The following is a 10,357-nucleotide window of genomic DNA, read 5'->3' on the forward strand; positions in this document are numbered from 1 at the left end:
GTCGGACACGACTGAGCAACTTCCCTTTCACTTTTCACTTTCATGCATTGGAGAAGGAAATGGCAACCCACTCCAGTGTTCTTGCCTGGAGGATCCCAGGGACAGGGGAGCCTGGTGGGCTGCCATCTATGGGGTCGCACAGAGTCGAACACAACTGAAGTAACTTAGCAGCAGCAGCAGCAGCAGCAGCAGCAGTGTTCTTAATTGTAGGGACCACTGATACCCTTAAAAGCCCTTCAGTGGGTACATCTGCTCAGTGATGCCTCGTCTATAAGAATGACAGGGCTCTGCACTTGAAGACACATGGCCTACTCACCCTTGATGCTTTTCTATATTTGGACCATGACCCTTTTGACTATTATGGTCCTTTCTCTTCAAATTTGTTACAATAAAATCCATTTTTCAGAACCTAGAAATGAGTGAACAGGAGGGCAGAAACAGTGTAATAAATAAGCCTGTGCAAAACTTTATTTTATTACCTGCTCCCACGACCTGTTTCATAAAACAGATCTTCCTTTCTTTTCTCCTCATGGAGAAAGGGGCACAGAGAATGGAACTCTTTACTCATAAGAAAAAAAGTAAGAGAAAAGAAACAATATAGGCATAGTACTCAGAACCAAAAAATACAAGTACATCATATGGAAAATATTTATAAATAGTGCCTCCTCACCAAGGGTTTGCTATAAATGGAGGGTTTCCGTATTCTTGTCAGCTTATTTTCTCTGACAAAAACATCTCAAAGAAAAGTTCAAATGACTGTATTGCGATGTGGTCTAATTTCCATGAGATATAAGGTTAGGATGTAAAATAGCTATACTTAATAATTTTGGATGGGAAATATGTATTTTTATTTTTATTGGGCATTAGTTAAATGACCTACACAAGTGAACCCAAATGAAAATGAAATATTTCGTTCTAAATTGTTTCACAGCCCTTTCCTTCATGGGACAAAGAAAATAGTTGTAACTCATCAAAAGCGATAAATTTGAAATACTTTCTTCAAGGAGAGAGCAATTAGGAAATTTAAGCGAAAACTGGCATACATCATTTAGACAGGGAAGGGAGGCAATGTCATCCAAAATTGCAAACAAAGAGCTATTCTTCTGGAATAACAGTTTTCCTGCTGTGTACATATGTGGTTGGTATGCAAATGTCATGTACACACATCTCTAAAATCCTTCCCTTTGTTTCTAATGTGGTGATATTATGTCAAGAAAAGTATTATAAGTAATTATGAATTGAGCTTCTAGGTAATAGCAGGTAGTGCCTGTCAAACGTAAAAGAAGATTTTCATCCTGAAAAGCCATAAGAAATTATCTCCTCCTTTGATTTGTGTGGTGAGGAGAGGAAGTCAGGAATCTCTTCTGTCATTGACACTACCATGAAGGGAGTGAGCCCAGTGACAAATCTGATAAACACAGGAGGTGCATTCAAAAAATCCCAACAGAAGAAACCATATCCTGGAGGCTTTGCAAGCCTCTGGATCAAGCCTAGCCTGAAAGCACACGATCCCTGAACGACTGGGGATTGTGAATCAATAATGTTTCCATCTTTGCTATAAAGAATTTGAGTCAGGTTTTCTGTCCCTCGCTCTCAAAGGAACCACCACACAAATAGTATGATTAAAACACATGGGCTCCTGTTTCTTACTTCCTAGATCTACCTGCCTGCCCGTGAAGAAGGCATGATGCCAAGGAAGACTGTAGTCTTTCACCTGGGTTGCAATTTTCTGCCCAACTCATTCTCTCAGAATAAGAAGTACTGAGCTGACTGAGCTGCTTGTATGTTTTGGAAATTAATACTTTGTCAGTTGTTTTGCTATTATTTTCTCTCATTCTAAGGGCTGTCTTTTCACCTTGTTTATAGTTTCGTTTGCTGTGTAAAAGCTTTTAAGTTTAATTAGGTCTCACTTGTTTATTTCTGTTTTTATTTCCATTACTCTTGGAGGTGGGTCATAGAGGATTGTGCTGTGATTTGTATCATAGAATGTTCTGCCTATGTTTTCCTCTAAGAATTTTACAGTTTCTGGTCTTACATTTGGGTCTTTAGTCCATTTTGAGTTTATCAAAATGGGTCAGAATGGATGGACATCATCAAAAAAAATCTACAAACAATAAATGCTGGAGAGGATGTGGAGAAAAGGGAACCATCTTGCACTGTTAGTGGGAATGTAAATTGATACAGCCACTATGGAAGACGGTATGGAGATTCCTTAAAAAACTAGGACTAAAACTACCATATGACCCAACAATCCCAATACTGGGCATACAACCTGAGAAAACCATAACTGAAAAAGATGCATGTACCCCAATGTACCCTGCACAACTATTTAGAATAACTAGGACATGGAAGCAACCTAGATATCCATCAGCAGACGAACAGATAAAGAAGTTGTGGTGTATATATATACACACAATGCAATATTACTCAGCCATAAAAAGGAATGCATCTGAGTCAGTGCTAATGAAGTGGATGAACTTAGAGCCTATTATGCACAGTGAAGTTAAGTCAGAAAGAGAAAAACCAATACCGTATATTAACACACACATACGGAATCTAGAAAGATGGAGCTGATGAAGCTAAGTGCAGGGCAGCAATGAAGATGCAGACAGAGAGAACAGACTTATGGACACGGGGAGGGAAGGAGAGGGTGGGACGAATGGAGAGAGGAGTGTGGAAACATAAATACTGCCATATGTAAAATAGAGAGCCAGTGGGAATCTGCTGTCTGACTCAGGGAATTCAAACCAGGCCTCTGTGACAATCCAGAGGGGTAAGATGAAGTGGGAGGTGGGAGGGAGGTTCACGACAAAATAAAGAAGTAATTCTGCTCCTGAGGCTCAGTGTCACAGGTGACTCCATGAAGACAGCACTGGAATGATAAAGTCCAAGGATTCTGGAGAACTGGGTCACAATTGTAACACACCCATCAGCTACAAGACCTTGATTCAATTACTAATGATCCTAACATCTGTTTCTTCGTGTAAAATGGGGTTAACAGTAGTCCTTACATGAAAGATTGTTGTATTAAATGAGATACCATATATAAAACTCCCAGACAATATCTGAAATTTTGAACATTCATAAAGTACTGGCATTCTTATTGATATACTAGCAGAGTTAAATTTCATGCAGCTGTAAATATAGGCTAACATTCTATTTATAAAAGTAGATACTTGATTTTTATTATTTGAGCTATATGAATATCAAGTGTATCAAATTGGTTGAAAATGGTTATTTAATTTTGCCTGTACCCAGCCTCTTGAGAATATATTGTCTCAGTGCAAGCAAATATTCAAAAGGCAAACTTTAAAAAATTGTATTTCATAAAGTAAAGCTCATTAAGTAGAAAACCAATGCTGTAATAATTTCTCTCTCTCTCTCTCTCACACACACACACATATGGAAGAAGGGCTAGCCATCAAATGTAGTTCATTTCTTGGCTTGTCACAGGAAAGCCATTCAGGCCCTCGATGCTGCCCATGAGGGACATCTAAGTATTCCTGAAAAACAAATGTGGGTATGCATCTTGTCAGTTTCAAAGAGAGCCATTCCTTCACAAGAAGCTAAAACACTACGGAAAAGGGGACAGAGAGAATCATCTTTTCATAGAAAAACTGGATGTTCATATTGCTATTCATTGTTTCCTCTAGTCCTGTAGAATTGATAGGATATGCAGCTAGCTTCTATGCATGCAACCTGAAACTGTAATGAAAGTTCAATCCAGGTGGTGGAGGAACAAACTAGTTATGTCAGAAAGCAGGGAGGGGCTTTCCGGGTGGCACAGTGGTAAAGAATCCGCCTGCCAATGTAGTGGACATGGATTAGATCCCTGATCCGAGAAGATCCCACATGCCACGGAGCAACTAAGCCTGTGCACACAACTACTGAGCCCCCCGTCGCAACTACTGCAGCCCACACGCGCTAGGGCCCATGCTCTGGAACAAGAGCAACCATGGCAATGAGAAGCCCAAGCACCACAACTTGAGAGTGGACCCCGCTTGCTGCAACCAGAGAAAAGCCCGCGTAGCAACAAAGACCCAGCACAGCCAAAAATAAAGGAAATAAATAAAATTAGTTTGAAAGAAAAAAGCAGGGAGACCTTTGTGAACTGAGATCCAGTTAGGGGGAGCAAATAGTCCCTGTGCAGGCCAGCCTCTGATGGTGACCCAGCACCACTGAGTAGTTTGGAATCCACCCAATTCAGCTTGTACCTCAAAATCCACATATCACTGAACACCAGTGAATAGTGAATTCTCTTCAAATGCAGGTCAAATGGCTAAAGTCTCTTCCACCCACCCCACCCCCACCCCTGTATGTTTCAAACCATATCACTGCCCCACAACCTCCATCAGAAATTAGCTTCAGCAGCACATATTTCCCCTTAACTTCAGACTCAGTGCTTGGGTTGCAGCACAGCTGGGTGGCAGCAAAAACCCCTGAAAACGTCTGCATTTGACTGGTGAGAAAAAACCCTGCTAAAGCTCACAAACAGCTGAGGCATGAAGCCGAGGAGCGAGAGCATCACTGCGCTCAGCTGCTGAAGTGTGGCTCTATTACTGCAATTTTGAGACACTTATCAACATTCAATTAACATCCATGATATGATATTAGTCACTGTTAACACTTATTAAGCACCTCTGTGCAAAGTGCAGAATTCAAGTTTAATAAGGTAGGACTCCGACTGCCAGATGGCATCTTCATTTGATTTATGCTTCTCAGTGAGAATCTGCTTCCATTCCAAGTGAATCACCTCAAGTTTCAAAGTATTTGCCCTTCACTTTTATATATGATCAATATGCTGAGGGACACGAAATGCATGAATGATCAGCATGAGTAAATGTATATATGAAAATTTACAAAAGAACACATTTTCCACTTAGGATATCTAGTTGATGAGAAAGATTTCAATTTGTTGAAGGAGATTAACATTTGAAACCAGAAGATAAAACTCTTAGTAATGTCTTCCTTTTAATATCTTGAGGGATGATATGCAGAAGAAAAGCAGGGGGTGGGTTGGGGGGGGAGGGGATTGGAAAGATCTAGGAGGAAGAATCCCTGAAAATGTATGGAAAGTATTAACATCTATGAAATTAAAGAACTGGTTCTCTTTGCTGAAACTGGAAATATCCCTGTTTAGAATGGAGTGTTTCTCCCTGCGAACGACAGGCAATGTAAATGGTACCAGACAGCAGTGCTGAAAGCATCTTCACTCGATTCTTTTGCTGCTTCTTGGTGTTAAGGGGTGAATGCTGGCTTTGCTTGACAAAGACTGGTTAGATAATGACAATCGTGTAGCAACCCCTACGTTTTGAACAGATCAAGGAAAGCAGGAGCCTCCTCCATGCACTTAAGAGTCTGCATGGGGAAGGGGGGCCAGGATGGCACGTCCAGCTGCTCAGCCTGTCCCACCACACCTTTTCCATGCTTCGCAGATCACAGATCTGAATGGAGAGCATCTTCCCTGAGGCCTCCCAGCTTATGGATGAGGTCAAGCTGTGGCCAGTATCAAAAACAACAGGAACAAGGGGTACAGAGAGGCACAGGTGTAGGTTAGAGGTCTCATGATAACATGAAAAGAATGCTGGATTAAAGCAAGCACCTGTACACTTCATAATATCCAAATTCATTGGATTTTCCCGATAACACTGAAACGCAACATTTTTACAGTTGAGAATGTTAGATAAGGCCAAAGATCACCCAGATGGTAAAGACCAGGCACAGGATTTTAAGCTAATTCTCTTTTTCTCTAGAACCCCAAACATTTCCACTCATTCATGGCACCTCTCAGCCCATGAATTCAGCTCTCCTGTTTATGCGTCCTTAGATAAATCACTTAAAATCAGTGGGCCTTGGTTTTCCCACCAATAAAATGGACACCATAATTTCCACCCTGCTGCCTTCCTTAGCTATTTTAAAAACTATATGAATCTGTACATTTGAAAGCAATAGTAAAAATCGTCGGAAGACGTGAGAGTTAAATTCATGGTGCTTCTCAGTCATAGTTTAATAGATGATCCCATCACAGGCCTTCTGTGTCATGACTCAAGCTCAAATGGGATTTTGATATTTCATGGATCTAGGGACACATCTGGTTTATTCCTATTCATCTTTAAATCTAAGAATGTCCTGTGTTTCTGAAAGTATCCCAAACCCTCCTTTGTGATTCCCACAGGACAGACATCTACTAATGGATCATCACACCGTGCCATAGTTTTGACATGTGTATCTCTCAGATTACAGGAGGAGGCCCTTGGAGGCAGGAATTCTATCCGTATTTGTTAATGTACTAAAGGATGCTGTAACAAACAAAATCCAAAACACACTGTGGCCCATTCACGGCAGCCATCTAAAATGAGTATCCTAACAGATGGGGTGTGTGTGTCAGTCACTCAGTCGTGTCCGACTCTTTGCGACCTCATGGACTGTAGCCCGCCAGGCTCTTCTGTCCGTGGAATTCTCCAGGAAAGAATATTGATATGGGTTGCCATTCCCTTCTCCAGGGGATCTTCCCAACCTAGGGACTGAACCCACATCTCCTACATTGCAGGCAGATTCTTTACCGTCTGGGCCACTAGGGAAGCCCCTCACAGATGCTGCCTCCCTTCAACTCAAGAACCTAAGCTCCTTCAACCTTACAATTCACCATCTGAAGCAAAGACTCTAGGGCCACCATGATTATCTGCCTCAAGCTGGCAAAGGAAGGAAAACAGAGGGTTAACCTATGGGAGGGTTTATGAGTCAGGCATGGATGCAGCACCCAGCGCTTCCTCCCACATTCCATTCACCAGAACTCAGGCACGTGGCTCCTCTAACTACATGAGAGGCTGGGAAATCAAGCCTAACTGTGAGCCCTGGAAGAACAGGACCTAGGTTTGGAGAAGGGCCAGTCACTCTCTGCTACACTTATACTAGAAACATCAGAGATGCTTCCTCATGTATGAATGACACACTCAAGCAAAGCCCAAAGTTCCCCAAATCAGAATCACCTCATGAGAAGGAGCTAGTACAAAGAGGAGAGAATCATAAACAGAGACAAAATTTACTAGCAATGCATTAAGAAAAGATAGAATGTGACAGAGTCTACTTACTGCAGAATTTTACATTTTTATAATACTTTGAGGTAAGGTCCTGTCATGTTTCCATAGCTAAGCTAGACTTTACATCATCAAACTCAGACGTTACTGCTTTTAACTGGTCTTAAAATCAACTGAGTTTAGAAGTTGACCAAAAGCCCAGATGAAAAAGACACTTAACATTTTTTGTTTTCATTTAAGTAAAGTTACTAAGAACAGCAAGAATGACTGCGTGGTCTTTTAAAGGCATCATAGAAAACTCTGTAGTACGTAAAGTACTTTTTAAAAGTCTATTTGACCAAGTCAAAATCGCTAGTGCATTTAACTTTCGCTAAAAGAAATCTATCAAGTATAAGTTTAAGCTCCAATAGGAAACTAGGTGCATAGTCCAGCATTGCATCACCCCTGGGAACCTTCAGGTGATGAAGGGCTATGGGCGATGCCAATCCAGAGCATCCCTTTACTTTAGAGGAATCTGCCTCACCACACAAGCTCTCAAATCAGGTTTATTTCTGCTATTTTTATAACTGTATTTTACCAGAAAAATGACATAGGTTTTGTAGATGCTGGAGAAATAATTACAATGGCATAGGCAAGGCATATAATTAGTTGAAGAAGAGGGTAAGAAAAGACTTCACCTACACTACATGGACACAAAGAGCAAGGATTAGCTGGAGAACAACTGCTGTTTGTATCTTGAACAGCTGTAACCAATCCTGAGGCAAAAACAACAACAACAACTACACACACACACACACACACACACACACACACAAGGTAACAACTAACTCAGAACACGAAGAGAAGATAGCCTTCTGCACTGAAAGTAAACTCAGTAGTCACCTTTAACCCATGGGTAAATATCAGAACATGGAGCAAAAGGAGGAGGGAAAACTATGAAGTAATTCTTCCTCTTCTATAATCAAGGCCAAGTACACTTGCCTAATTCACAGAGTAGAAACCTCTCTTCTGGGTGCCCTGGGTGTGGGAATCTTGCCTCTTCATGCACCCACAGTCCTCAGGGAAGACAGGCTAGAAGAACTGGGAAAGAAGCCAAATTCTCTCATTTCCATATAAACCTTTGTTGAACTCCAAAGCGTTTCAACTTCTAAGCTGAAGGAGCTCTTAAGCACGAACATCAAAAGCTATTTTTACCTGTTTTCACAATCTCCTTTAATTATTTTATGAAGCTTGCAAGCAAGTACAAAGATACAATACAGCAAATTCCAGTTCAAACATTACAGAAGCATGATACCAGTTTACTTTTACCCAAATGTATAAATTCTAATGGGAAGAATTTGCTCACAGCTTCAATAACCACATCTTATTGGGAAAGAGCTCAAACAAATTGGGAATAATTATAAATGAATACTACACATGGCTAGCTTCATTCACTATTAGAAAAAATTGCATCAGTATTGAACCAGCTCTACTGTCCCACAAAGATTGGGGTTTGGGGGCACTTCTCTGAAGGTCTAGTGGTTAACACTCCACACTTCTACTTCAGGGGGTTTGATCCCTGGTCTGGTTGTGGAACTAAGATCCTGCATGCTAAATGTGTCTTGACCAAAAGAGTAAAAAAGAAAAAAAAAAAAAAGAAAAGAAAAAGACTGGGGGTTTGGAGGGTATGTACAACAGTATGTTCACACTCTCCTGTTCTAGCCTGACATCCCAGGATACATTTTAGAATATCAGGGTTCACAATTCTAGTCCCTTTGGGGCCAAGCAGATATTGAAAATGAGCAGATGTCCTGGTGAAGACCAGAGGAAGTGTAGTGTTCAATAATCAGCTGAAGAATGAAGGTAAATTTCAGGTAAATTTCCCTTGAGTGGACTGAGCATGTGTTTCCCCCACACCCCTAGAATCCTTATGTTAAAATCCTAACCCCCAGTGGGATAGCATTAGGAGGTGGAGGCTTTGAAAGGTACTAGGTCATGAGGATGTAGTTCTCCTGCTGGGATTAATGCCCTTAGAAGATGAGACACAAGGATGCTTGCATCCCCTCTCTCCCCATCATGTGAGGATACTGAGAAGATAGCCATCTGTAAGCCAGGAAGATGGTCTTCACTGAGAACTTGACAATGCTGGTACTCTAATCCTGAACTTTCCATCACCTCCATAACTATGAGAAATAAACATCTGGTGTGTATACCAGCCTACAGTATTTCTGTTACAGCAGCCCAAGATGATTAAGACAGATGGCCAATGGAAGAAGAGCAAAGCTGATGTTCTTTTAAGAAAAAAGGGCAATCTTAATAAGGACATATGTTTGTGTATAAGGCCATTTCACCTCAGCTTGGAGAAAGGTTGAAAGAATCAGTACAGGAAAAGTGTTAGATTAATATTTTATTTTTTTGTTGTTTTTTGGGTTTTTTTTTGAAAATATATTATATCTTTATTTATTTTTTTTTAGTTTTTTTATTTTTTAAATTTTAAAATCTTTAATTCTTACATGCGTTCCCATACATGAACCCCCCTCCCACCTCCCTCCCCACAACATCTCTCTGGGTCATCCCCATGCACCAGTTTTAAACAGATTTTTAAGAAGATGAATGAGAAGATGTTAGTCCTTTATATTTGACTCCATAGGGTACGACCACTAAAATTTCAGCCCATGTCCAAAAAGCAAAAACACATACGCAACAAACCGCTTAACACTGCATTAACAGTATGTTGTTTTGTGTAATACTAAGTTGTGAAGTAAGTTACCCTTTGAAAATGTGGACCAGGTAACTCTAAGAGGAAGGGTAATTACATGAATTCCCATGGGATAGCAGGCATCTCTAGAGAAACAAAGAACCAGAAGAGTGAGACGGACATAGCCCATGACCCTGGGCCACTTCTCCTGGCTGCCCCAGCATAGAGGGCAAAAGCCTGTGCTCCCCAGGAGGGAAAGAGAAGCAACTACTGCCAACATTCCTTTGAAAGGAGCCCTCCAACTCCTCCATGTTCCCTGAGATTCCAACAAGCCTCAGAGAAATAATGGGAAAAAGTCAGATCTCTCTCCACCAAATACAAGAACCTTGTGTACCACGGAACTCACTCTTCTGCATGTTGGGAGAGAGGAGCAGACAGGAGAGGGACCTTGCCTTCATCTGATTTTCATCGGCTCTCTTATCAAGTAGGCAGACTCTTACAAAAATAAACCTTCCACTTTTCTTCTAGAAAAGGAGCTTATTCAGAAAACAAACAAACTCTACATGGAAACAGTTTCCAGAGAAGGTCTGAGAAGGCGAGCTGTCTCCTGACCTAAGTTTACCCTCTCATAAACTTCCTGAGC

At 41.0% G+C, this 10,357-nt stretch overlaps 1 protein-coding gene across 18 annotated transcripts in view; it reads right to left on the minus strand.

Moving 5' to 3' along the window:
• Positions 1–10,357, minus strand: part of HIVEP2 (HIVEP zinc finger 2) — a 218,819-nt gene that overhangs the window by 56,345 nt on the left and 152,117 nt on the right. The gene's annotated exons all lie outside the window — the stretch shown is intronic.

The sequence above is a fragment of the Ovis aries genome, chromosome 8 (genome assembly GCF_016772045.2).
Source record: "Ovis aries strain OAR_USU_Benz2616 breed Rambouillet chromosome 8, ARS-UI_Ramb_v3.0, whole genome shotgun sequence".
NCBI classification, from domain to species: Eukaryota; Metazoa; Chordata; class Mammalia; order Artiodactyla; family Bovidae; genus Ovis; species Ovis aries.